The sequence below is a fragment of the Lepisosteus oculatus genome, unplaced genomic scaffold, assembly GCF_040954835.1.
Source record: "Lepisosteus oculatus isolate fLepOcu1 unplaced genomic scaffold, fLepOcu1.hap2 HAP2_SCAFFOLD_136, whole genome shotgun sequence".
Classification (NCBI taxonomy): Eukaryota; Metazoa; Chordata; class Actinopteri; order Semionotiformes; family Lepisosteidae; genus Lepisosteus; species Lepisosteus oculatus.
Window position 1 is genome coordinate 32,531 of NW_027167685.1, and position 26,958 is coordinate 59,488.

A 26,958-nucleotide genomic window follows, 5' to 3' on the forward strand; every position below is an offset into this window, starting at 1 on the left:
TGACAGTGGGGAACTACCCACTTTGGGACACCTTGTGCAACTGGTACACAAACCAACAACCCCTTTATAATTTTTAGGTTGTCTTTCACCTCTGCCAGCTCCTTCAGCTCCAGAGACTGGCTCAGCACCTGCTCCGAAAGAGGTTGACGCACTGGGTCAGCGATATGCTGATACATTTGCCCAATTGCTGGGTCCTGTTTCTGCATTTCCGCAAGATCGGTGTTAAAACCCTGTGACCCAAGCACTACAGATTGAGGGTCAGCTCCGACATCCTGTCTAGCCCTGCTTCGGGTGACCGCCTTGACCTCAGCCACGAATTCTGGGGGTAGCCATTCCTGCTGGAACTGCCAGGGTTCACCCTCTAAGGCGCCAGATTTGGCCAACCGGTCGGCCTCATCATTCCCGTCTTTGTCGGGTCCCTTCACCTGGGAGTGTCCCTTCACCTTCCTCCAGTAAACCATCATTCCAGCCTCGGTCGTGAGCTTGTCACTGGCCAGGAACAACTCTTTGTTCTTTACTTCCTTGCCCCGGGCATTTTTCATGCCGTTACCCTTCCAATACGGAACGTGAGACACGAAGCTATGTCGGGCGTAGTTCGAGTCACTACAGATGACAAACTGTTTAAGGCCATGTGTCAGGGCCTGCTGGAGGGTGATCAGCACCCCAGCTACTTCCGCATACTGACTAGTCTTTGGTCCTAGCTTATAGCGGGTCGGCCCACAGGGAGTATTGTCTTGCCAGACTACTCCTACCCCTGCTAGCACCTGCTGTTCGTGGCGAAAAGAGCAACCGTCAACATAGGCCATGGGTAAGCCCTGGCCCACGTTCTCATCGTAGTACCGATGATTGTTCGGTAGCTCAGCAGCGGGAATTGTTTCTGGAGCTTCCATGTCAGTGTCACAGCCGTGACACACTTGGCCCAAAGCCAGGCCCTGTCCCAGGTACATTTTCTTGCTCTGTGCATAACGTACCTCTATCTCATAGCCTTGTAGGGCCATCATTCATGCCACAATCCTGCTATTTGACACCCTGCCCGCTTTCAGTCTCTGGCTATGCAGGAATGTCACAGGTTGGTGGCAGGTTTCGATGATGATCTTTTGTCCCCCAACATAACTACGGAAGTGTTCTACCGACCAGACCGTAGACAACAGGGCCTTCTCGCAGTCCAAGAACTTTTGCTCCACTGGGCTCAGGGCTCGACTGGCATATGCCACCACCCTTCGCTCTTGGTTATATTCCTGACTCAGAGCAGCCCCAAGGCAGTGCTCTGAGAACCCTGCTTCAAGGTAGAAGACCTTATTTTTGTCAGGGTAGGCCAAGCTCGGCGCACTACCGAGTCTGCGCTTCAGCTCCATCACAGCCTGTTCTGGGGAAGGCCCCCACTCAAAGGGCACGTCTTTCTGCAACAGCTTGTGGAGGGGCCTTGCTATTTCAGCGTAATCCTCAATGAACTGCTGGGAATAATTACATACTCCCAGAAAGCTGCGCAGTTCAGACAGGTTAGTGGGCGACTTCATATTCTGGATAGCTTGGACTCTGCTGGACTGTGGCTGTATGCCTTGGGCTCCAACCAACAGTCCCACGTACTCCACTTGGGTCCTACACCACTGTCCCTTAGCCAGGGACAGTTTGGCCCCTGCACAGGAGAGCTGGGTCAACACATGCCTGATCTCGGCCATGTGTTCTTCCCAGGTCTGACTCCTCATCAGAATATCGTCCACATAGACCAGGTTGCCCCTGGCGGCTGCATCACTCATGGCTTGGTGCAGAAATATGTTGAACTCCGCTGGGGAGTTGGAATACCCAAAGGGGCATCGATTCCAGGTGAACTGCCTGTTTCCAAAGGAAAAGGCCAGTTTGTACTGGTCTGTTGGTTCTACCTTAAGGGTCCAGAACCCATTGGCCACATCCACTGTGGTGAAATATTTCGCTGTTGTCACCTTGGCTAACTCCTGATCTAGGTAGATCATTGGCCATCGTGACAAAGGAACCTGTTTATTCAGCTGCCGGTAGTCAATGGTCAGACGCCATTTACCATTGGGTTTCAGCACCGGCCACAGTGGGGAGTTATAAGTGGAGTTACACTCCCTTATGATCTGACGCTCTAGTAGAGCATCCAACGTCTGCTTTATGGACTCGTATGCCGTGAGGGGAATGCGATACTGCCTGACATAGGTTGGGCGGGCGCCAGGGGCCGTTGGAATGCGCACTGTGTTCAAATCCGTCACCCCGCAGTCATAGGCGTCCCGTGCAAACACTTCCCGGAAATCCTGGAAATTCTGACGCAGCTGCTGACGCTGGCTTTCCGTTTCCAGGGCATCTGCCTTGCCAACCTGTTCCTGTACCTGCTCTAGGAACCCCGCTTTTGACGGCATGGCGGTATCCCGGGTCGTACTCTCGGCTGAGTGGTCCATCGGAACACCTGCGTGTACTGTGTACACAACCATCTCATCCTTATCGCTAAGGTCCACCCTGCACACCTCCTGGTTGCAGAATCCCTCTATTGGCATAATTGCAATCATCCGCCGGGGGTAGGTGTAGTACACCTGCTCGGTTCCCCCCTCCCTGGCCAAGGGACCAGGGAGCTGCCCCAGTACTGGGATGGCCAGTTCGAAATCATAGAAACCATTGTCAATTACCAGTCCCATGTCAGTGCGAGCAGGGATTTTGACATCTTGTTTTGCTATGTTCTGCACCAACAGGCAGGTGGCTCGGCCATTCCGTTCCAGTCTGGGGGTACAACAGACTGCTAGGTTCAGTCTGATAAACTGAGCTGATGGTTGGAAGAAAACCATCTCAGCGTCCATTCTCTGTCCCTTCTTTAGGACAAGGCGTACTGGAAACCCTGCTGTTGACACAGGAACGATCAGGTCCGATTCGTTTACTACCTGGCAGGCCTGAGGAATCGTCTGACCTGACCGAATGTTCTCGGGGTCACCGCTTAGAGAGTGGGCATCTGGGTCCACCCGTGTCCACAGCACACTGTTTACTGTGTCCAGCTGGGCGCCCAGTCGAACCAATAGGTACTTCCAATAGGAAGTAGTGAGCAAACTTCCTTTTTCCGATGGAGATGGAAGCTACACAGCTTCCTTTGCTCCAAATGGACCTATGAGATGGGGGTGCCCACCACAGAACCTGTGACTGCGTCACCAGGGTCACCTGACAGCTTCGCGACAGGTCCTCGAACAGACCTTCACTGATTATGGACTTCTCAGAGCTGAGGCTAAGAATTACATCATCAACCTGCACTTCTGCCACCTGGACCCCCTCCCACCACCATGGGGTGGTAGTCCTGGACCCCCTGAGGTACCAGGGTGCACAGAAAGGACTCCCATTCATTACCGGACAGGGAGATCCACTCTTCTTCAGGGATGAAAAGGGGGTGTGCTTTACCTGGCGGGTCAAGCAGCTGCTTGGAGCACTGCTCCTGTAGTTGGGAGACCGTGGGAGTGCTGGCCTGGGCAGGACTTCCCTGTAGTTTTTGCCTTTCCTCTCATAAGACTTATGAGACTGTCAAAAATTGCTTTCGCCGATTGTATTGCAAACCGGCGGAAGCGGGGTATTGGGAAAAGTTTTCAACTAGCAATAATCGCGCCTCGGCTAAACCTCACAGGCTACGATACTGCCACTGCGCAAAGCTGACGGTTGCCAGGCAACCGCGGGGATCCTATGGAAATCGTTATCGATCGTCTCATGGCATGTCGTTGCGGTAACGCTTCATATTTGTCGTCTTCTTCTTCTAGCTTGAGGTTTTGAAGAATTTCATGACAGACAAGGGCTCCGTTGGGAACAAAGGGCGTTGTGAGAAAACCGTTGCTTATTTTCAGCAGCAGAAATACAACCCTTTAAATACAAGATGACAGAACAATGACGAAGGGCGTGCCGGGAGGAACTCATGCACTACAGAGGAAAGGGGGCGGGCACGTACAGTTCACATTCAAGCCACAAGTACTCTTCTCGGATGTTACACAAACAAATCCTAACGTCTTGAAAGCATTGCAGCATGTTTGTGTCCCACTTCCCGTGGCTGCAGGACGACTGACACGAACGGACAAACACAATCTGTGGCGTTTAGCGTGACATAGTCTTGCAGGCATCGTGCTGTCTCACTGCAATACTATACCGCTGGAGGAAACAGTCCATCTGGCCATGAAACTCATTTGAACGTCTAGCTACAGCAACTAACAATATCATGATTTATTCAGGATGTGTGGAATCAGCACGTCCCGGAGACAGCTTCCGAAATCGTGAGCATTCTCTGGTGGTGTCCTGCAGGGCGCCTGTGGGCGTGCGTTGGTGGTATAGTGGTGAGCATAGCTGCCTTCCAAGCAGTTGACCCGGGTTCGATTCCCGGCCAACGCAGTGCCGATTGGTTCCAAATGCTGTCATGAGCCTTGGATTGTGACTAGCAAAGCGAAGCCTTTTGAAAGAGCAAAACGGAATTGAAGGAGAATCTTACAGGGGATTCTGAGCGGTGTCTGCATACATGCAGTCCGATACGGGTGCTGAAAGCTTGAGCTACTCTCAATGTCATGCTGCCTTTCCCCGGAGTAAATCTGTTACATTGAAAGAATGCTTCTGGCAGGTTCAAAAAGGGACCCTTGTTAATAGGAGAAATCAATGATTTCGAATGAATTCTGTATGCGTTAAAAGACAGCTATACACAGAAAACATGCCGGACACTGCTCATGATGTCTCAGTGCGTTTTTCCAAGCCATCTGACAAAGCCCGCCCACTGAAAACTGCAGCACATCGTGTAAAGACGTTCAACTTTGTAACTACTGCACGCACAGGAAGCAGAATAAATTCCTCTTTTCAAACTGTCAAAGGTTTGCTTTGCGAACGCTGCAGGACATCGCACAATCTCTTTTGAACGGGGACAAACCATTTCTTATGGTGCGCAGTAAGTACAGACGTTTAAAAAGCTCCACTCATGCCGACGATGCAGCATGAAGAAGCGCAACCTAACGTTTGACAGACAAAAGCCGGGCGCCGCTACGAGCAATATGAAATCAAACTGACAGCACACGGCGTTTCGCGCTGACTCAAAAGTGATCTCGACAGACGCTGTTCTCTGCATAACGCTGAAAGAGCTAAAGAGCGTTTCTGTTGAAACGTAACAAGCTCGTTTCTTTCTACCATGATGTCACCATGACCAAATCTGTCTTTAAACACCTTGCTCAGTCTCTGACGAGACTGTCAAAAATTGCTTTCGCCGATTGTATTGCAAACCGGCGGAAGCGGGGTATTGGGAAAAGTTTTCAACTAGCAATAATCGCGCCTCGGCTAAACCTCACAGGCTACGATACTGCCACTGCGCAAAGCTGACGGTTGCCAGGCAACCGCGGGGATCCTATGGAAATCGTTATCGATCGTCTCATGGCATGTCGTTGCGGTAACGCTTCATATTTGTCGTCTTCTTCTTCTAGCTTGAGGTTTTGAAGAATTTCATGACAGACAAGGGCTCCGTTGGGAACAAAGGGCGTTGTGAGAAAACCGTTGCTTATTTTCAGCAGCAGAAATACAACCCTTTAAATACAAGATGACAGAACAATGACGAAGGGCGTGCCGGGAGGAACTCATGCACTACAGAGGAAAGGGGGCGGGCACGTACAGTTCACATTCAAGCCACAAGTACTCTTCTCGGATGTTACACAAACAAATCCTAACGTCTTGAAAGCATTGCAGCATGTTTGTGTCCCACTTCCCGTGGCTGCAGGACGACTGACACGAACGGACAAACACAATCTGTGGCGTTTAGCGTGACATAGTCTTGCAGGCATCGTGCTGTCTCACTGCAATACTATACCGCTGGAGGAAACAGTCCATCTGGCCATGAAACTCATTTGAACGTCTAGCTACAGCAACTAACAATATCATGATTTATTCAGGATGTGTGGAATCAGCACGTCCCGGAGACAGCTTCCGAAATCGTGAGCATTCTCTGGTGGTGTCCTGCAGGGCGCCTGTGGGCGTGCGTTGGTGGTATAGTGGTGCGCATAGCTGCCTTCCAAGCAGTTGACCCGGGTTCGATTCCCGGCCAACGCAGTGCCGATTGGTTCCAAATGCTGTCATGAGCCTTGGATTGTGACTAGCAAAGCGAAGCCTTTTGAAAGAGCAAAACGGAATTGAAGGAGAATCTTACAGGGGATTCTGAGCGGTGTCTGCATACACGCAGTCCGATACGGGTGCTGAAAGCTTGAGCTACTCTCAATGTCATGCTGCCTTTCCCCGGAGTAAATCTGTTACATTGAAAGAATGCTTCTGGCAGGTTCAAAAAGGGACCCTTGTTAATAGGAGAAATCAATGATTTCGAATGAATTCTGTATGCGTTAAAAGACAGCTATACACAGAAAACATGCCGGACACTGCTCATGATGTCTCAGTGCGTTTTTCCAAGCCATCTGACAAAGCCCGCCCACTGAAAACTGCAGCACATCGTGTAAAGACGTTCAACTTTGTAACTACTGCACGCACAGGAAGCAGAATAAATTCCTCTTTTCAAACTGTCAAAGGTTTGCTTTGCGAACGCTGCAGGACATCGCACAATCTCTTTTGAACGGGGACAAACCATTTCTTATGGGGCGCAGTAAGTACAGACGTTTAAAAAGCTCCACTCATGCCGACGATGCAGCATGAAGAAGCGCAACCTAACGTTTGACAGACAAAAGCCGGGCGCCGCTACGAGCAATATGAAATCAAACTGACAGCACACGGCGTTTCGCGCTGACTCAAAAGTGATCTCGACAGACGCTGTTCTCTGCATAACGCTGAAAGAGCTAAAGAGCGTTTCTGTTGAAACGTAACAAGCTCGTTTCTTTCTACCATGATGTCACCATGACCAAATCTGTCTTTAAACACCTTGCTCAGTCTCTGACGAGACTGTCAAAAATTGCTTTCGCCGATTGTATTGCAAACCGGCGGAAGCGGGGTATTGGGAAAAGTTTTCAACTAGCAATAATCGCGCCTCGGCTAAACCTCACAGGCTACGATACTGCCACTGCGCAAAGCTGACGGTTGCCAGGCAACCGCGGGGATCCTATGGAAATCGTTATCGATCGTCTCATGGCATGTCGTTGCGGTAACGCTTCATATTTGTCGTCTTCTTCTTCTAGCTTGAGGTTTTGAAGAATTTCATGACAGACAAGGGCTCCGTTGGGAACAAAGGGCGTTGTGAGAAAACCGTTGCTTATTTTCAGCAGCAGAAATACAACCCTTTAAATACAAGATGACAGAACAATGACGAAGGGCGTGCCGGGAGGAACTCATGCACTACAGAGGAAAGGGGGCGGGCACGTACAGTTCACATTCAAGCCACAAGTACTCTTCTCGGATGTTACACAAACAAATCCTAACGTCTTGAAAGCATTGCAGCATGTTTGTGTCCCACTTCCCGTGGCTGCAGGACGACTGACACGAACGGACAAACACAATCTGTGGCGTTTAGCGTGACATAGTCTTGCAGGCATCGTGCTCTCACTGCAATACTATACCGCTGGAGGAAACAGTCCATCTGGCCATGAAACTCATTTGAACGTCTAGCTACAGCAACTAACAATATCATGATTTATTCAGGATGTGTGGAATCAGCACGTCCCGGAGACAGCTTCCGAAATCGTGAGCATTCTCTGGTGGTGTCCTGCAGGGCGCCTGTGGGCGTGCGTTGGTGGTATAGTGGTGCGCATAGCTGCCTTCCAAGCAGTTGACCCGGGTTCGATTCCCGGCCAACGCAGTGCCGATTGGTTCCAAATGCTGTCATGAGCCTTGGATTGTGACTAGCAAAGCGAAGCCTTTTGAAAGAGCAAAACGGAATTGAAGGAGAATCTTACAGGGGATTCTGAGCGGTGTCTGCATACATGCAGTCCGATACGGGTGCTGAAAGCTTGAGCTACTCTCAATGTCATGCTGCCTTTCCCCGGAGTAAATCTGTTACATTGAAAGAATGCTTCTGGCAGGTTCAAAAAGGGACCCTTGTTAATAGGAGAAATCAATGATTTCGAATGAATTCTGTATGCGTTAAAAGACAGCTATACACAGAAAACATGCCGGACACTGCTCATGATGTCTCAGTGCGTTTTTCCAAGCCATCTGACAAAGCCCGCCCACTGAAAACTGCAGCACATCGTGTAAAGACGTTCAACTTTGTAACTACTGCACGCACAGGAAGCAGAATAAATTCCTCTTTTCAAACTGTCAAAGGTTTGCTTTGCGAACGCTGCAGGACATCGCACAATCTCTTTTGAACGGGGACAAACCATTTCTTATGGTGCGCAGTAAGTACAGACGTTTAAAAAGCTCCACTCATGCCGACGATGCAGCATGAAGAAGCGCAACCTAACGTTTGACAGACAAAAGCCGGGCGCCGCTACGAGCAATATGAAATCAAACTGACAGCACACGGCGTTTCGCGCTGACTCAAAAGTGATCTCGACAGACGCTGTTCTCTGCATAACGCTGAAAGAGCTAAAGAGCGTTTCTGTTGAAACGTAACAAGCTCGTTTCTTTCTACCATGATGTCACCATGACCAAATCTGTCTTTAAACACCTTGCTCAGTCTCTGACGAGACTGTCAAAAATTGCTTTCGCCGATTGTATTGCAAACCGGCGGAAGCGGGGTATTGGGAAAAGTTTTCAACTAGCAATAATCGCGCCTCGGCTAAACCTCACAGGCTACGATACTGCCACTGCGCAAAGCTGACGGTTGCCAGGCAACCGCGGGGATCCTATGGAAATCGTTATCGATCGTCTCATGGCATGTCGTTGCGGTAACGCTTCATATTTGTCGTCTTCTTCTTCTAGCTTGAGGTTTTGAAGAATTTCATGACAGACAAGGGCTCCGTTGGGAACAAAGGGCGTTGTGAGAAAACCGTTGCTTATTTTCAGCAGCAGAAATACAACCCTTTAAATACAAGATGACAGAACAATGACGAAGGGCGTGCCGGGAGGAACTCATGCACTACAGAGGAAAGGGGGCGGGCACGTACAGTTCACATTCAAGCCACAAGTACTCTTCTCGGATGTTACACAAACAAATCCTAACGTCTTGAAAGCATTGCAGCATGTTTGTGTCCCACTTCCCGTGGCTGCAGGACGACTGACACGAACGGACAAACACAATCTGTGGCGTTTAGCGTGACATAGTCTTGCAGGCATCGTGCTGTCTCACTGCAATACTATACCGCTGGAGGAAACAGTCCATCTGGCCATGAAACTCATTTGAACGTCTAGCTACAGCAACTAACAATATCATGATTTATTCAGGATGTGTGGAATCAGCACGTCCCGGAGACAGCTTCCGAAATCGTGAGCATTCTCTGGTGGTGTCCTGCAGGGCGCCTGTGGGCGTGCGTTGGTGGTATAGTGGTGCGCATAGCTGCCTTCCAAGCAGTTGACCCGGGTTCGATTCCCGGCCAACGCAGTGCCGATTGGTTCCAAATGCTGTCATGAGCCTTGGATTGTGACTAGCAAAGCGAAGCCTTTTGAAAGAGCAAAACGGAATTGAAGGAGAATCTTACAGGGGATTCTGAGCGGTGTCTGCATACACGCAGTCCGATACGGGTGCTGAAAGCTTGAGCTACTCTCAATGTCATGCTGCCTTTCCCCGGAGTAAATCTGTTACATTGAAAGAATGCTTCTGGCAGGTTCAAAAAGGGACCCTTGTTAATAGGAGAAATCAATGATTTCGAATGAATTCTGTATGCGTTAAAAGACAGCTATACACAGAAAACATGCCGGACACTGCTCATGATGTCTCAGTGCGTTTTTCCAAGCCATCTGACAAAGCCCGCCCACTGAAAACTGCAGCACATCGTGTAAAGACGTTCAACTTTGTAACTACTGCACGCACAGGAAGCAGAATAAATTCCTCTTTTCAAACTGTCAAAGGTTTGCTTTGCGAACGCTGCAGGACATCGCACAATCTCTTTTGAACGGGGACAAACCATTTCTTATGGGGCGCAGTAAGTACAGACGTTTAAAAAGCTCCACTCATGCCGACGATGCAGCATGAAGAAGCGCAACCTAACGTTTGACAGACAAAAGCCGGGCGCCGCTACGAGCAATATGAAATCAAACTGACAGCACACGGCGTTTCGCGCTGACTCAAAAGTGATCTCGACAGACGCTGTTCTCTGCATAACGCTGAAAGAGCTAAAGAGCGTTTCTGTTGAGACGTAACAAGCTCGTTTCTTTCTACCATGATGTCACCATGACCAAATCTGTCTTTAAACACCTTGCTCAGTCTCTGACGAGACTGTCAAAAATTGCTTTCGCCGATTGTATTGCAAACCGGCGGAAGCGGGGTATTGGGAAAAGTTTTCAACTAGCAATAATCGCGCCTCGGCTAAACCTCACAGGCTACGATACTGCCACTGCGCAAAGCTGACGGTTGCCAGGCAACCGCGGGGATCCTATGGAAATCGTTATCGATCGTCTCATGGCATGTCGTTGCGGTAACGCTTCATATTTGTCGTCTTCTTCTTCTAGCTTGAGGTTTTGAAGAATTTCATGACAGACAAGGGCTCCGTTGGGAACAAAGGGCGTTGTGAGAAAACCGTTGCTTATTTTCAGCAGCAGAAATACAACCCTTTAAATACAAGATGACAGAACAATGACGAAGGGCGTGCCGGGAGGAACTCATGCACTACAGAGGAAAGGGGGCGGGCACGTACAGTTCACATTCAAGCCACAAGTACTCTTCTCGGATGTTACACAAACAAATCCTAACGTCTTGAAAGCATTGCAGCATGTTTGTGTCCCACTTCCCGTGGCTGCAGGACGACTGACACGAACGGACAAACACAATCTGTGGCGTTTAGCGTGACATAGTCTTGCAGGCATCGTGCTGTCTCACTGCAATACTATACCGCTGGAGGAAACAGTCCATCTGGCCATGAAACTCATTTGAACGTCTAGCTACAGCAACTAACAATATCATGATTTATTCAGGATGTGTGGAATCAGCACGTCCCGGAGACAGCTTCCGAAATCGTGAGCATTCTCTGGTGGTGTCCTGCAGGGCGCCTGTGGGCGTGCGTTGGTGGTATAGTGGTGCGCATAGCTGCCTTCCAAGCAGTTGACCCGGGTTCGATTCCCGGCCAACGCAGTGCCGATTGGTTCCAAATGCTATCATGAGCCTTGGATTGTGACTAGCAAAGCGAAGCCTTTTGAAAGAGCAAAACGGAATTGAAGGAGAATCTTACAGGGGATTCTGAGCGGTGTCTGCATACACGCAGTCCGATACGGGTGCTGAAAGCTTGAGCTACTCTCAATGTCATGCTGCCTTTCCCCGGAGTAAATCTGTTACATTGAAAGAATGCTTCTGGCAGGTTCAAAAAGGGACCCTTGTTAATAGGAGAAATCAATGATTTCGAATGAATTCTGTATGCGTTAAAAGACAGCTATACACAGAAAACATGCCGGACACTGCTCATGATGTCTCAGTGCGTTTTTCCAAGCCATCTGACAAAGCCCGCCCACTGAAAACTGCAGCACATCGTGTAAAGACGTTCAACTTTGTAACTACTGCACGCACAGGAAGCAGAATAAATTCCTCTTTTCAAACTGTCAAAGGTTTGCTTTGCGAACGCTGCAGGACATCGCACAATCTCTTTTGAACGGGGACAAACCATTTCTTATGGGGCGCAGTAAGTACAGACGTTTAAAAAGCTCCACTCATGCCGACGATGCAGCATGAAGAAGCGCAACCTAACGTTTGACAGACAAAAGCCGGGCGCCGCTACGAGCAATATGAAATCAAACTGACAGCACACGGCGTTTCGCGCTGACTCAAAAGTGATCTCGACAGACGCTGTTCTCTGCATAACGCTGAAAGAGCTAAAGAGCGTTTCTGTTGAGACGTAACAAGCTCGTTTCTTTCTACCATGATGTCACCATGACCAAATCTGTCTTTAAACACCTTGCTCAGTCTCTGACGAGACTGTCAAAAATTGCTTTCGCCGATTGTATTGCAAACCGGCGGAAGCGGGGTATTGGGAAAAGTTTTCAACTAGCAATAATCGCGCCTCGGCTAAACCTCACAGGCTACGATACTGCCACTGCGCAAAGCTGACGGTTGCCAGGCAACCGCGGGGATCCTATGGAAATCGTTATCGATCGTCTCATGGCATGTCGTTGCGGTAACGCTTCATATTTGTCGTCTTCTTCTTCTAGCTTGAGGTTTTGAAGAATTTCATGACAGACAAGGGCTCCGTTGGGAACAAAGGGCGTTGTGAGAAAACCGTTGCTTATTTTCAGCAGCAGAAATACAACCCTTTAAATACAAGATGACAGAACAATGACGAAGGGCGTGCCGGGAGGAACTCATGCACTACAGAGGAAAGGGGGCGGGCACGTACAGTTCACATTCAAGCCACAAGTACTCTTCTCGGATGTTACACAAACAAATCCTAACGTCTTGAAAGCATTGCAGCATGTTTGTGTCCCACTTCCCGTGGCTGCAGGACGACTGACACGAACGGACAAACACAATCTGTGGCGTTTAGCGTGACATAGTCTTGCAGGCATCGTGCTGTCTCACTGCAATACTATACCGCTGGAGGAAACAGTCCATCTGGCCATGAAACTCATTTGAACGTCTAGCTACAGCAACTAACAATATCATGATTTATTCAGGATGTGTGGAATCAGCACGTCCCGGAGACAGCTTCCGAAATCGTGAGCATTCTCTGGTGGTGTCCTGCAGGGCGCCTGTGGGCGTGCGTTGGTGGTATAGTGGTGAGCATAGCTGCCTTCCAAGCAGTTGACCCGGGTTCGATTCCCGGCCAACGCAGTGCCGATTGGTTCCAAATGCTGTTAAGAGCCTTGGATTGTGACTAGCAAAGCGAAGCCTTTTGAAAGAGCAAAACGGAATTGAAGGAGAATCTTACAGGGGATTCTGAGCGGTGTCTGCATACACGCAGTCCGATACGGGTGCTGAAAGCTTGAGCTACTCTTAATGTCATGCTGCCTTTCCCCGGAGTAAATCTGTTACATTGAAAGAATGCTTCTGGCAGGTTCAAAAAGGGACCCTTGTTAATAGGAGAAATCAATGATTTCGAATGAATTCTGTATGCGTTAAAAGACAGCTATACACAGAAAACATGCCGGACACTGCTCATGATGTCTCAGTGCGTTTTTCCAAGCCATCTGACAAAGCCCGCCCACTGAAAACTGCAGCACATCGTGTAAAGACGTTCAACTTTGTAACTACTGCACGCACAGGAAGCAGAATAAATTCCTCTTTTCAAACTGTCAAAGGTTTGCTTTGCGAACGCTGCAGGACATCGCACAATCTCTTTTGAACGGGGACAAACCATTTCTTATGGGGCGCAGTAAGTACAGACGTTTAAAAAGCTCCACTCATGCCGACGATGCAGCATGAAGAAGCGCAACCTAACGTTTGACAGACAAAAGCCGGGCGCCGCTACGAGCAATATGAAATCAAACTGACAGCACACGGCGTTTCGCGCTGACTCAAAAGTGATCTCGACAGACGCTGTTCTCTGCATAACGCTGAAAGAGCTAAAGAGCGTTTCTGTTGAGACGTAACAAGCTCGTTTCTTTCTACCATGATGTCACCATGACCAAATCTGTCTTTAAACACCTTGCTCAGTCTCTGACGAGACTGTCAAAAATTGCTTTCGCCGATTGTATTGCAAACCGGCGGAAGCGGGGTATTGGGAAAAGTTTTCAACTAGCAATAATCGCGCCTCGGCTAAACCTCACAGGCTACGATACTGCCACTGCGCAAAGCTGACGGTTGCCAGGCAACCGCGGGGATCCTATGGAAATCGTTATCGATCGTCTCATGGCATGTCGTTGCGGTAACGCTTCATATTTGTCGTCTTCTTCTTCTAGCTTGAGGTTTTGAAGAATTTCATGACAGACAAGGGCTCCGTTGGGAACAAAGGGCGTTGTGAGAAAACCGTTGCTTATTTTCAGCAGCAGAAATACAAGCCTTTAAATACAAGATGACAGAACAATGACGAAGGGCGTGCCGGGAGGAACTCATGCACTACAGAGGAAAGGGGGCGGGCACGTACAGTTCACATTCAAGCCACAAGTACTCTTCTCGGATGTTACACAAACAAATCCTAACGTCTTGAAAGCATTGCAGCATGTTTGTGTCCCACTTCCCGTGGCTGCAGGACGACTGACACGAACGGACAAACACAATCTGTGGCGTTTAGCGTGACATAGTCTTGCAGGCATCGTGCTGTCTCACTGCAATACTATACCGCTGGAGGAAACAGTCCATCTGGCCATGAAACTCATTTGAACGTCTAGCTACAGCAACTAACAATATCATGATTTATTCAGGATGTGTGGAATCAGCACGTCCCGGAGACAGCTTCCGAAATCGTGAGCATTCTCTGGTGGTGTCCTGCAGGGCGCCTGTGGGCGTGCGTTGGTGGTATAGTGGTGAGCATAGCTGCCTTCCAAGCAGTTGACCCGGGTTCGATTCCCGGCCAACGCAGTGCCGATTGGTTCCAAATGCTGTCATGAGCCTTGGATTGTGACTAGCAAAGCGAAGCCTTTTGAAAGAGCAAAACGGAATTGAAGGAGAATCTTACAGGGGATTCTGAGCGGTGTCTGCATACACGCAGTCCGATACGGGTGCTGAAAGCTTGAGCTACTCTCAATGTCATGCTGCCTTTCCCCGGAGTAAATCTGTTACATTGAAAGAATGCTTCTGGCAGGTTCAAAAAGGGACCCTTGTTAATAGGAGAAATCAATGATTTCGAATGAATTCTGTATGCGTTAAAAGACAGCTATACACAGAAAACATGCCGGACACTGCTCATGATGTCTCAGTGCGTTTTTCCAAGCCATCTGACAAAGCCCGCCCACTGAAAACTGCAGCACATCGTGTAAAGACGTTCAACTTTGTAACTACTGCACGCACAGGAAGCAGAATAAATTCCTCTTTTCAAACTGTCAAAGGTTTGCTTTGCGAACGCTGCAGGACATCGCACAATCTCTTTTGAACGGGGACAAACCATTTCTTATGGGGCGCAGTAAGTACAGACGTTTAAAAAGCTCCACTCATGCCGACGATGCAGCATGAAGAAGCGCAACCTAACGTTTGACAGACAAAAGCCGGGCGCCGCTACGAGCAATATGAAATCAAACTGACAGCACACGGCGTTTCGCGCTGACTCAAAAGTGATCTCGACAGACGCTGTTCTCTGCATAACGCTGAAAGAGCTAAAGAGCGTTTCTGTTGAGACGTAACAAGCTCGTTTCTTTCTACCATGATGTCACCATGACCAAATCTGTCTTTAAACACCTTGCTCAGTCTCTGACGAGACTGTCAAAAATTGCTTTCGCCGATTGTATTGCAAACCGGCGGAAGCGGGGTATTGGGAAAAGTTTTCAACTAGCAATAATCGCGCCTCGGCTAAACCTCACAGGCTACGATACTGCCACTGCGCAAAGCTGACGGTTGCCAGGCAACCGCGGGGATCCTATGGAAATCGTTATCGATCGTCTCATGGCATGTCGTTGCGGTAACGCTTCATATTTGTCGTCTTCTTCTTCTAGCTTGAGGTTTTGAAGAATTTCATGACAGACAAGGGCTCCGTTGGGAACAAAGGGCGTTGTGAGAAAACCGTTGCTTATTTTCAGCAGCAGAAATACAAGCCTTTAAATACAAGATGACAGAACAATGACGAAGGGCGTGCCGGGAGGAACTCATGCACTACAGAGGAAAGGGGGCGGGCACGTACAGTTCACATTCAAGCCACAAGTACTCTTCTCGGATGTTACACAAACAAATCCTAACGTCTTGAAAGCATTGCAGCATGTTTGTGTCCCACTTCCCGTGGCTGCAGGACGACTGACACGAACGGACAAACACAATCTGTGGCGTTTAGCGTGACATAGTCTTGCAGGCATCGTGCTGTCTCACTGCAATACTATACCGCTGGAGGAAACAGTCCATCTGGCCATGAAACTCATTTGAACGTCTAGCTACAGCAACTAACAATATCATGATTTATTCAGGATGTGTGGAATCAGCACGTCCCGGAGACAGCTTCCGAAATCGTGAGCATTCTCTGGTGGTGTCCTGCAGGGCGCCTGTGGGCGTGCGTTGGTGGTATAGTGGTGAGCATAGCTGCCTTCCAAGCAGTTGACCCGGGTTCGATTCCCGGCCAACGCAGTGCCGATTGGTTCCAAATGCTGTTATGAGCCTTGGATTGTGACTAGCAAAGCGAAGCCTTTTGAAAGAGCAAAACGGAATTGAAGGAGAATCTTACAGGGGATTCTGAGCGGTGTCTGCATACACGCAGTCCGATACGGGTGCTGAAAGCTTGAGCTACTCTTAATGTCATGCTGCCTTTCCCCGGAGTAAATCTGTTACATTGAAAGAATGCTTCTGGCAGGTTCAAAAAGGGACCCTTGTTAATAGGAGAAATCAATGATTTCGAATGAATTCTGTATGCGTTAAAAGACAGCTATACACAGAAAACATGCCGGACACTGCTCATGATGTCTCAGTGCGTTTTTCCAAGCCATCTGACAAAGCCCGCCCACTGAAAACTGCAGCACATCGTGTAAAGACGTTCAACTTTGTAACTACTGCACGCACAGGAAGCAGAATAAATTCCTCTTTTCAAACTGTCAAAGGTTTGCTTTGCGAACGCTGCAGGACATCGCACAATCTCTTTTGAACGGGGACAAACCATTTCTTATGGGGCGCAGTAAGTACAGACGTTTAAAAAGCTCCACTCATGCCGACGATGCAGCATGAAGAAGCGCAACCTAACGTTTGACAGACAAAAGCCGGGCGCCGCTACGAGCAATATGAAATCAAACTGACAGCACACGGCGTTTCGCGCTGACTCAAAAGTGATCTCGACAGACGCTGTTCTCTGCATAACGCTGAAAGAGCTAAAGAGCGTTTCTGTTGAGACGTAACAAGCTCGTTTCTTTCTACCATGATGTCACCATGACCAAATCTGTCTTTAAACACCTTGCTCAGTCTCTGACGAGACTGTCAAAAATTGCTTTCGCCGATTGTATTGCAAACCGGCGGAAGCGGGGTATTGGGAAAAGTTTTCAACTAGCAATAATCGCGCCTCGGCTAAACCTCACAGGCTACGATACTGCCACTGCGCAAAGCTGACGGTTGCCAGGCAACCGCGGGGATCCTATGGAAATCGTTATCGATCGTCTCATGGCATGTCGTTGCGGTAACGCTTCATATTTGTCGTCTTCTTCTTCTAGCTTGAGGTTTTGAAGAATTTCATGACAGACAAGGGCTCCGTTGGGAACAAAGGGCGTTGTGAGAAAACCGTTGCTTATTTTCAGCAGCAGAAATACAAGCCTTTAAATACAAGATGACAGAACAATGACGAAGGGCGTGCCGGGAGGAACTCATGCACTACAGAGGAAAGGGGGCGGGCACGTACAGTTCACATTCAAGCCACAAGTACTCTTCTCGGATGTTACACAAACAAATCCTAACGTCTTGAAAGCATTGCAGCATGTTTGTGTCCCACTTCCCGTGGCTGCAGGACGACTGACACGAACGGACAAACACAATCTGTGGCGTTTAGCGTGACATAGTCTTGCAGGCATCGTGCTGTCTCACTGCAATACTATACCGCTGGAGGAAACAGTCCATCTGGCCATGAAACTCATTTGAACGTCTAGCTACAGCAACTAACAATATCATGATTTATTCAGGATGTGTGGAATCAGCACGTCCCGGAGACAGCTTCCGAAATCGTGAGCATTCTCTGGTGGTGTCCTGCAGGGCGCCTGTGGGCGTGCGTTGGTGGTATAGTGGTGAGCATAGCTGCCTTCCAAGCAGTTGACCCGGGTTCGATTCCCGGCCAACGCAGTGCCGATTGGTTCCAAATGCTGTCATGAGCCTTGGATTGTGACTAGCAAAGCGAAGCCTTTTGAAAGAGCAAAACGGAATTGAAGGAGAATCTTACAGGGGATTCTGAGCGGTGTCTGCATACACGCAGTCCGATACGGGTGCTGAAAGCTTGAGCTACTTTCAATGTCATGCTGCCTTTCCCCGGAGTAAATCTGTTACATTGAAAGAATGCTTCTGGCAGGTTCAAAAAGGGACCCTTGTTAATAGGAGAAATCAATGATTTCGAATGAATTCTGTATGCGTTAAAAGACAGCTATACACAGAAAACATGCCGGACACTGCTCGTGATGTCTCAGTGCGTTTTTCCAAGCCATCTGACAAAGCCCGCCCACTGAAAACTGCAGCACATCGTGTAAAGACGTTCAACTTTGTAACTACTGCACGCACAGGAAGCAGAATAAATTCCTCTTTTCAAACTGTCAAAGGTTTGCTTTGCGAACGCTGCAGGACATCGCACAATCTCTTTTGAACGGGGACAAACCATTTCTTATGGGGCGCAGTAAGTACAGACGTTTAAAAAGCTCCACTCATGCCGACGATGCAGCATGAAGAAGCGCAACCTAACGTTTGACAGACAAAAGCCGGGCGCCGCTACGAGCAATATGAAATCAAACTGACAGCACACGGCGTTTCGCGCTGACTCAAAAGTGATCTCGACAGACGCTGTTCTCTGCATAACGCTGAAAGAGCTAAGGAGCGTTTCTGTTGAGACGTAACAAGCTCGTTTCTTTCTACCATGATGTCACCATGACCAAATCTGTCTTTAAACACCTTGCTCAGTCTCTGACGAAACTGTCAAAAATTGCTTTCGCCGATTGTATTGCAAACCGGCGGAAGCGGGGTATTGGGAAAAGTTTTCAACTAGCAATAATCGCGCCTCGGCTAAACCTCACAGGCTACGATACTGCCACTGCGCAAAGCTGACGGTTGCCAGGCAACCGCGGGGATCCTATGGAAATCGTTATCGATCGTCTCATGGCATGTCGTTGCGGTAACGCTTCATATTTGTCGTCTTCTTCTAGTTTGAGGTTTTGAAGAATTTCATGACAGACAAGGGCTCCGTCGGAAACAAAGGGCGTTGTGAGAAAACCGTTGCTTATTTTCAGCAGCAGAAATACAAGCCTTTAAATACAAGATGACAGAACAATGACGAAGGGCGTGCCGGGAGGAACTCATGCACTACAGAGGAAAGGGGGCGGGCACGTACAGTTCACATTCAAGCCACAAGTACTCTTCTCGGATGTTACACAAACAAATCCTAACGTCTTGAAAGCATTGCAGCATGTTTGTGTCCCACTTCCCGTGGTTGCAGGACGACTGACACGAACGGACAAACACAATCTGTGGCGTTTAGCGTGACATAGTCTTGCAGGCATCTTGCTGTCTCACTGCAATACTATACCGCTGGAGGAAACAGCCCGGGTTCGATGAGCCTTGGAATGTGACTAGGAAAGTGAAACCTTTTGAAAGAGGTAAAACACTGCTCAAAGGAACTGAGGGAGAATCTTACAGGGGATTCTGAGCGGTGTCTAAATAAATAAATTCTTCAGCGTCCGCGGATGGCATTTTGCAGCTGGAAACAGATGTCGACGCTTTTTGAACAGAGCACCAAAAAAGCGTCTTTTTTGAAGGTACAGGTATTGAGCATTGGTGGTTCAGTGGAAGAATTCTTGCCTGCCAAGTAAGAGGCTCGGGTTCGATTCCTGACCAATGCAGTGGCTTTTGCATGCTCACCACTATACCACCAACACACGCCCACAGGATCCCAGCAGGACACCACCAGAGAATGCTCACGATTTCGGAAGCTGTCTCCGGGACGTGCTGATTCCACACATCCTGAATAAATCATGATATTGCTGTAGCTAGACGTTCAAATGAGTTTCATGGCCAGATGGACTGTTTCCTCCAGCGGTATAGTATTGCAGTGAGACAGCACGATGCCTGCAAGACTATGTCACGCTAAACGCCACAGATTGTGTTTGTCCAAATTTGAACTTTCACAAAAGCATGCTAGCAGACAAATGCGCCTCAGAGGACTTAAGGCTGGCTTCAAGTTGGAATGATAAAGTCTCCCCGTCCGGTTAGGAAAAGGGAACTTTGTTAGACAGAAAGAAGGAAGTAACAATAACGGAGAATTGTGTGCAAGGATTTTAGAAGCTGCGCAGCCCTGCAGTTTCAATAGCCCTTTTATTCGTGTTAGATGCTGGAATTGCCTTTTTTGACGCTCTTACGAATGCGATGTCAACGAAAACAGAACAAAGCACAAAAAACCCTCAAGTCCTGCAGTTGGATAGTTGGATAGAATGCCGTTACGCGTCCAAGCCGTATTTTCAAGACGTGATTCCCTGAGTCCAAAAAATTTGTAAGTTCTTTGGATGACCTGTGGACCGATCTTTCACGATGAAGAATTCCTTAAGAAGAATAGATCTCGGCCCACCATCCCAATGCCTCCATCTCAAAACAGCAACCTCCCACTGCCCTTAGTCTGCAAGGCAGTCCTTTCAAGTGCGATGATGACGCCGGGACCTTCGTTGCCTATTGTACGAGCTGAACTTTTGTGCTCATCAATTCAACGCTCTTTCCATCAACTCATCTTGTCTTTTGACGCTTCGTGTTTTGTGCTCCTTTGACTATCGGCATATCGGGTGACTGCAAACACTGAAGTTCTTGCTTACGGAGTGTGGAACAGTGTTTTCAAGTGATCGCTTTTCTGTCATGTTGACGCCGAGTGAATCTTTCTTTGGCAACATGGGCAGGCTGACAGCAAAAGTAATGGCAAATTTCTTGACTTATTTCTGAATATGAATGTTCTTTAGAAAAGGGATGCGGCATTGCTTCTCCCCCGTGTAAAGGTCACGCATTCCAGACGTGGTTATGAGCGAACAGTTGCCGCAAGTGTTTGAAAAGAGCAAGCAGCCATGCCCCGTGTGAGGATCAAACTCAGGACCTTCAGATAAAGAGACTGACGCGCTACCAACTACGCCAACGAGGCCAGCTGCAGTGCACAGCCGGAAAGTTTGCCTCATATGGATTTCAGTCGCCCGTTCCCTAATCTTCAGACGCCCTCTGCTGGATGTTGCATTTGCCTTTTGATCTCACCGATACTTTTTTGGTCTGTTTCTGTTGCGAGTCCGTTTTTCAGATCTCACCTAGCACAAGTCTCTCTGGCTGAAGTGGCCTCTCTGCTTCAGCATCGTGCCCTCACTCAGCCATTAAAAACGTCACTCGGACTTCTGACATGCTGACATGAAATGTCAAGAGAGAGTGGCGGAGACGCTTAAGGCAGAGAGAAGATGAAGAGGGGGCGTGGCTGCGAAATGATTGACAGCTGCATGACGCTCTCCATGCAAGGTGTGACCACAGGCTAAAGGACACCTTTCAGCACATCAAGCTCTAAGCACACACCTGGAGGACGTGGGAAACGATCCCGCTACCTCTCGCATGCAAAGCGAGCGCTGTACCATGCAAGCTAAAGGTCTGACTGGACGAGCGAATGACGCCTCTCCCCCGTCCTCAAGCTCGCTGACAGGATAAAATAGAAAGTGCTGCCGTGGCTCATTGGTTTAGGGGTATGATTCTCGCTTAGGGTGTGGGAGGTCCCGGGTTCAACTCCCGGCTGAGCCCTTGTGTGCTCTTTTTGTCCTCGTCCACAAGACTGAGAACTGATATCCACATCACCTTGCAGCATCTGCTTATAGCAAACGATGGAATGTGACTAATGACTGAACGAGCCTGGTGAATACTCATCACGTGGCACAATGAGAGCGTGCAGTCAGCTGTCCAAGGCAGCAACCTCATTGCTCGTTCAAAAGAACACGTACTGAAAACTCATCACCACTATGTCGTAAATGAGCACCGCAATCGCTTGTTGTCATGCGTCCTTACTTGGGAAATGCAGAAGCAAAAACTGCCCTCTCTCAGCCACCGAAACGTGTGCGGCTCGCCTTGCACTCTCTGCGCCTCGCATATTTATGGAGCTGTCTGCTCTTCTTTCTGTTGAAGTACGCAAGTTACGGGGCGTACTGCAGACTATGATGTGCTCAATGACAGCTTTCAAGATTTGAAAACTATGAGCTTGATGGCTCAAGTCGAACGAATGTGGTTGTTACGCAATTGATGATCAAACGCACATATTCTAACGATTCGTGAGAGTATGTTCTAAAGGTCCCTGGCTCGATCCCGGGTTTCGGCATTTTGTTTCATCGCTCCCTTTGTTCCTCTCTCCAGCGCCCCCTGCCTAAAATGACGCGTCCCTTTCTCAGCCCGAAACGCAAGCGATACACCAGCAACAAACCGTACAGGTTTCCGTAGTGTAGTGGTTATCATGTTTGCCTAACATGCGAAAGGTCCCAGGTTCGAGACTGGGTGCAAACAGCCTCTTCTTGCACGCTCCTGCACTTCACAGAGGTCTTGAACCACCAGTCATTTGTTCCCAATGTACTTCCGGTGCGTTCATGCACTCTTGTACCAAACGCACGTTTTTTCTGTACCTGGAGCCGATCATTTGCAATTGGGCTGTCCCGACAGAACAAGACGAGCTGTCGGCTCAAAAGCAGCGCAACACCTGCGAGAACAACAGAAAGATTAGTACCCAGCGGGGGCCTCTTAGTGAGCCCAAAATCTAATCAAGAATCGACTCCAGCAACAGGGCTGGGCGCATTGTTCCATACTCCGACCACTCTTGGTGTAAACAGGTCCCTCCTGGTCTCTGCATGAAATGCACTTTCCTGCGTTTGCTTTGGTGTAACTGGCTTCCCCTGCATGGGCGAATGTGAAGAAGATCCTTAGTAAGTCATTGAAGAAACCCGAGAAGAGGTCGGAGTGGCCTCTGTCGTTCATCAACGATCCAGTCAGGCAGTACTCCTCTGTAAAGCGCCGTTCGTTCACATCGATTGGCTTTTTTTTGCCTTCATTCATGCAAGTAGTAAAAGCAGACGCCCCTATTCTGCCGTGACCCAGATTTGAACCAGGGTTGTTGCGGCCACAACGCAAAGTACTGACCACTATACGATCACGGCGAGTTACCGATACACACGTGGCAGGGCGGAAAAGGCTGTGCTCTCTTCGTGTGACATAAACGGAAAAGTCCTGACGTTGCATTTCAACTGAGTCCCAGTATACATCGACCCTTCGACACTTTGAGTGACAACTCTCTTGCGTTTTCTCATATTTATGTAGTTTGCTTGCATGATGCCGGGAACAGGAGGGTTGTTCGCTGCCATATGGTCTAGTGGTTAGGATTCCTGGTTTTCACCCAGGCGGCCCTGGTTCGACTCCCGGTATGGGAACGTGTCAGTTTTGCCTCCTGCTTTCCAAAAGATCAGCACCGTGTACGAAGGAGCCGCATTAAAACTACTCGAACGTGCAAAACGTGCGAGAAGAGGGGGCGCTTGTTTCCAGCCGAAACTTCTCGCGTGTGAGACCAGCTGACCATCGCTGCAGGAGGTGGGAGGGTTACTCTGGTAGACAGGGCTGACCTTCGGCAATAGGATCTATACTCTCCAAGATGATATTTGCACTTTCTGGAGAGGCGATTTTCTCCACGTCAGCAGCCCGATTTCGTCGATTGCGTGGAGAGGGCTGTAGAATGTGACGCCGCCTTTCCTGCTCCGTCCATGACAGGCGTGCTGGTCTCTGGAGAGAGAGCACGGTCCATCAGCGCACTCCAATAAAGGCACTGGAAGCAGCTGAATCGCATTGGCGAAGCTCAGCACTGGGCCGCTGGGCATGTCTTACCACCGTTTCCGTAGTGTAGTGGTTATCACGTTCGCCTCACACGCGAAAGGTCCCCGGTTTGAAACCGGGCGAAAACAGACTTCTTTTGTCGCCACGCACAAAAGGGGATTGGGGATTCGCCTAGCGCTGTGATCGAACAGACCCACTCACCTCTTAGTGTGGCGGGATCTGCACAGTGCATGTCGCAGCGCATCCTTCTTTCACTTCAATGCGCGTCCTGATGTACCCCGGTCTCCCGCGTGACAGGTGGGGACAGGTGACAGGTCCTATAATAACGAGGAAGACATCGCTCTCTCCGACCCCCCGGCATCGTGTCCCGACCCACCGTGCTGGAAGCCGACGCGTGCTGTGATTCCTTTACGGAGCAGAAATGACAACCGAGGAGCCGAGAGATCATTTCAGCATTTCGCGTCTGAACGGAAAACACAAACGACCAACTCAGAATGACTTGCCTTTGACGCTTTTCAAAGCGTTCTTTGTGCACGACGACTGCGCCGCCTAGCAGATACAAATGGGTTGTACAACTTTGAACTAGTAAATGGAAGAGGGCTAAGCCCCCTCTCTTTTAGCCCAGGTTCGATCTGTCTCCCAGAATCACCAGGGCGCACACACACACACCCGTGCCGTTGAAGTGCTCTGCTTCATTTCTAAGGGCAACTCAACATTCACTCCTACCCCGAGTGCAGAAAAGACAGCGTCCGCAGCAACAACAGCTCAGGTCTCTGCACAGGAGCTAAGCTGCCCCCATCTCCTCTGCTCTGCGGCTCCTGCAGAGCGGAGTCCTGCCTGGAGCCGTGTTTGCAGGCGGCGGCTCCCCACGCTCTGTCTGTGCGTCGTGAAATTAATTAATAACGTTAATAAATTTATAAAGTTAATAAAGTTATAAATTAGAAATTAATAACGATATAATTATATTCATGTACCGCAACACAAGAATAGTACACGCTGTACATTGTCTGTCGATAATGTTTCTGTAGTGCTTTAGTGGGTTAGGTTCCTGACTTCCATGTCACACGGTCTATGATTGAATCCCATGGAACTATGACTTTATTTTTTAACAAACATTTCTTTGAAAAAATGAAACGTTTCCCTTGGTCAGAGATTAAATAAAACCTCACTTTTTTAGGTTTTACTGTGCAGAGTGAGGTTTTACCTCACTTTTTTTGAGCAGAAGGTTTACTGTGACCTGAGAAGGGCCGGCATCCAATCACGGTGGTAAATACACACAAGCTCTCACTCATCTGAGCTACACGGCTACCAAGATGATCTCGGGTGCGCCGAGCTGGTACGGAACATATTGAACTGATCGATGGCGAATTGTCTCTCAGACAGGCTTTTCACCTCTAAGCTCCCTGACTGACAGTGATCAGCTAGGTAGTGAAACAGTCAGCTGCTTCTAAGCCTTAAACAGCTGCATCTCGGCGCTTCCACGGAGAGATGATTTTAAAGCCGAACATCACCCATTGGGAACACCTTACTATCACTAGTTTAAGAGACTCTTAAGGTCTTGCAGAGGTGCCTGTCTAATAGCATGCGCTTTGCAAGCTATAGGTGTTTAGGCTGAGGCAGAATGCCTGTTAACAAAATGTTTTTCTAAAGGGGCCTCGCACTCTTTTCCAAGCAATGGTCACCATCCCCACAATGTAGTCATGTCCTAGGACGTCACCTGTTAGTCTCCATTTGTCTGCCACCAACATTTTAGGTTACGGGGTCACAACCGCACCCCGGAGAGCATAGGAGCCGTTGGCGTTCTGGCTGCGCAGATTGGGCTGAAGGTGGGGCGCTTGAATCTCGCTGTTGGAGGCCGTCTGAAACTGACCCAAGCCTTTCCCTTGAATTAAATGTAAATAAGAAATGAACCCCAGATGCACATGGAATCAATCACGTGTTTCCTTTGAGCCGTTTCAAAGACTGCTCCAGAGTTTACCTTGCACAGATGCGCAAAGATTAATGATGGGGGTGCACGCTTCCAGGCGCCTTACAACTGTAGGGACTGATTAGAGACAATTCGTAGCGTGTACTCATTTCTCTCTATTCCCCGTGTTGCAGTGGTAGGATGACATAAATTCCTGCTTCGACACGTAACGGCAATATAATCAAGTGCAGGAGCTGAGGGCTTTAGTTTTGTTTCGTTTTCCATGGCGTTCGTAAGCGCGCAAATCAAAGGCAATTCCTGCGTCTAACACGAATGTAAATGCTTTTGAAAGTGCAGTGTGGTGCAGCTTGTAAAAACCATTTGTGGTTTGTTGATGTTTTTTCTGTCTGCCAAAGTTGCATTTTGACATCCGGACTGGGGGACTTTATCATTTGAACGTGAAGCCAGCCTTAAACCCTCTGAGGCGTGTCTGTCTGCCGGCACGAATCTTGTGAAAGGTATTTTTTTTTTAACGGAGAGCGACTTTAAAAAGGTTTCCGCAGCCACCTCGCACTCCGTGTTAGATTATAGGAGGAATGCGGCGGCAGCGAGCTCGCTTTTGTCGTGGCCGAGTGGTTAAGTGCGTTGGGGCTTCCCCGCGCAGGTTCGGAATTTACCGACTCCGGCGTCTGCCGCACGTCGCCTTGTGCCTGCGCGGCAAAGGCAAAGTGCCGTTTCTCCTTTCCCGGTACTATAAAAACGCTAAATCGCTTGGACCCGCTGCCATTGAAAGCAATTCTTCAGATAACCACACATTTTGCGTTCGCACCTCTGGTGGCTTATGCCTTTGAAAACCTAATGAATAAAGCTGAAAGAACCGACACGATATGTAGGTGCTCGTAAACCACGCAGTAAAGAACTGTTAACAGCAAGGGTTTCAGTGGGTTAACTGAGGAGAAGGCGTGATCGCTAATTGTTGACTTTTTATTTGGTGTTAGAAACACTCTTACTGTGCATGACGTGCAACAAATGTAGCCACAGAAATTGCATCACGCTTTCATGTATGCTATTGCAGACACCAACGTTGCCTAGATAGAAAACCGAAATAGCCGTGGGTTTGCTTGCTGGTCTGAAGGATCTCTCTTCGAATCTCTATCATTTGTCAATGGAAGTAAAAGGCGCTGAAATCTCATACGTTCAGAATCAAACCCGCAGCTGTTGTTCGACTTTATTTCTTGACTAATTACAACTGAGTGTCGCATGAGCAGTTACGTAAACTTGTCTGATATATTTGAACACAAATGCCGTTCTTCAATTAAAACTAACAGTACATTGTCAGGGACATTCAGTTCTATACAAACAAGAGACAGACAAGAGAACATTTAGTATATAATAGACAGAAAGAGGTTCGAATCCTGCCGACTACGTTGTCCACCTCCTGTCGTTGTGTTTCGGCGCAAGCAAAGAAGCGCCCCTG

General features: G+C 48.8%; 20 non-coding genes and 1 pseudogene across 20 annotated transcripts; 11 read left to right on the forward strand and 10 right to left on the reverse strand.

Moving 5' to 3' along the window:
- Window positions 1-3,491: 3,491 nt before the first annotated feature.
- On the reverse strand, window positions 3,492-3,640 carry LOC138226375 (U4 spliceosomal RNA; annotated as a pseudogene).
- Window positions 3,641-4,290: 650 nt separating this feature from the next.
- trnag-ucc (transfer RNA glycine (anticodon UCC)) lies at window positions 4,291-4,362 on the forward strand. The gene has a single exon. It is a non-coding gene; the product is annotated as a tRNA-Gly (tRNA).
- An 822-nt stretch (window positions 4,363-5,184) lies between these two features.
- LOC138226361 (U4 spliceosomal RNA) lies at window positions 5,185-5,326 on the reverse strand. Its single transcript, XR_011184499.1, has one exon. It is a non-coding gene; the product is annotated as a U4 spliceosomal RNA (small nuclear RNA).
- Window positions 5,327-5,976: 650 nt separating this feature from the next.
- On the forward strand, window positions 5,977-6,048 carry trnag-ucc (transfer RNA glycine (anticodon UCC)). The gene has a single exon. It is a non-coding gene; the product is annotated as a tRNA-Gly (tRNA).
- Window positions 6,049-6,870: 822 nt separating this feature from the next.
- Window positions 6,871-7,012, reverse strand: LOC138226362 (U4 spliceosomal RNA). Its single transcript, XR_011184500.1, has one exon. It is a non-coding gene; the product is annotated as a U4 spliceosomal RNA (small nuclear RNA).
- A 648-nt stretch (window positions 7,013-7,660) lies between these two features.
- Window positions 7,661-7,732, forward strand: trnag-ucc (transfer RNA glycine (anticodon UCC)). The gene has a single exon. It is a non-coding gene; the product is annotated as a tRNA-Gly (tRNA).
- An 822-nt stretch (window positions 7,733-8,554) lies between these two features.
- Window positions 8,555-8,696, reverse strand: LOC138226363 (U4 spliceosomal RNA). Its single transcript, XR_011184501.1, has one exon. It is a non-coding gene; the product is annotated as a U4 spliceosomal RNA (small nuclear RNA).
- Window positions 8,697-9,346: 650 nt separating this feature from the next.
- On the forward strand, window positions 9,347-9,418 carry trnag-ucc (transfer RNA glycine (anticodon UCC)). Its single transcript has one exon. It is a non-coding gene; the product is annotated as a tRNA-Gly (tRNA).
- An 822-nt stretch (window positions 9,419-10,240) lies between these two features.
- LOC138226364 (U4 spliceosomal RNA) lies at window positions 10,241-10,382 on the reverse strand. Its single transcript, XR_011184502.1, has one exon. It is a non-coding gene; the product is annotated as a U4 spliceosomal RNA (small nuclear RNA).
- A 650-nt stretch (window positions 10,383-11,032) lies between these two features.
- On the forward strand, window positions 11,033-11,104 carry trnag-ucc (transfer RNA glycine (anticodon UCC)). Its single transcript has one exon. It is a non-coding gene; the product is annotated as a tRNA-Gly (tRNA).
- Window positions 11,105-11,926: 822 nt separating this feature from the next.
- Window positions 11,927-12,068, reverse strand: LOC138226365 (U4 spliceosomal RNA). The gene has a single exon (XR_011184503.1). It is a non-coding gene; the product is annotated as a U4 spliceosomal RNA (small nuclear RNA).
- Window positions 12,069-12,718: 650 nt separating this feature from the next.
- trnag-ucc (transfer RNA glycine (anticodon UCC)) lies at window positions 12,719-12,790 on the forward strand. Its single transcript has one exon. It is a non-coding gene; the product is annotated as a tRNA-Gly (tRNA).
- An 822-nt stretch (window positions 12,791-13,612) lies between these two features.
- LOC138226366 (U4 spliceosomal RNA) lies at window positions 13,613-13,754 on the reverse strand. The gene has a single exon (XR_011184504.1). It is a non-coding gene; the product is annotated as a U4 spliceosomal RNA (small nuclear RNA).
- A 650-nt stretch (window positions 13,755-14,404) lies between these two features.
- Window positions 14,405-14,476, forward strand: trnag-ucc (transfer RNA glycine (anticodon UCC)). The gene has a single exon. It is a non-coding gene; the product is annotated as a tRNA-Gly (tRNA).
- Window positions 14,477-15,298: 822 nt separating this feature from the next.
- LOC138226368 (U4 spliceosomal RNA) lies at window positions 15,299-15,440 on the reverse strand. The gene has a single exon (XR_011184506.1). It is a non-coding gene; the product is annotated as a U4 spliceosomal RNA (small nuclear RNA).
- A 650-nt stretch (window positions 15,441-16,090) lies between these two features.
- trnag-ucc (transfer RNA glycine (anticodon UCC)) lies at window positions 16,091-16,162 on the forward strand. The gene has a single exon. It is a non-coding gene; the product is annotated as a tRNA-Gly (tRNA).
- An 822-nt stretch (window positions 16,163-16,984) lies between these two features.
- On the reverse strand, window positions 16,985-17,126 carry LOC138226369 (U4 spliceosomal RNA). Its single transcript, XR_011184507.1, has one exon. It is a non-coding gene; the product is annotated as a U4 spliceosomal RNA (small nuclear RNA).
- Window positions 17,127-17,776: 650 nt separating this feature from the next.
- trnag-ucc (transfer RNA glycine (anticodon UCC)) lies at window positions 17,777-17,848 on the forward strand. The gene has a single exon. It is a non-coding gene; the product is annotated as a tRNA-Gly (tRNA).
- Window positions 17,849-18,670: 822 nt separating this feature from the next.
- On the reverse strand, window positions 18,671-18,812 carry LOC138226373 (U4 spliceosomal RNA). The gene has a single exon (XR_011184511.1). It is a non-coding gene; the product is annotated as a U4 spliceosomal RNA (small nuclear RNA).
- A 4,294-nt stretch (window positions 18,813-23,106) lies between these two features.
- Window positions 23,107-23,178, forward strand: trnae-uuc (transfer RNA glutamic acid (anticodon UUC)). The gene has a single exon. It is a non-coding gene; the product is annotated as a tRNA-Glu (tRNA).
- A 452-nt stretch (window positions 23,179-23,630) lies between these two features.
- Window positions 23,631-23,703, forward strand: trnav-cac (transfer RNA valine (anticodon CAC)). The gene has a single exon. It is a non-coding gene; the product is annotated as a tRNA-Val (tRNA).
- Window positions 23,704-26,958: the final 3,255 nt, after the last annotated feature.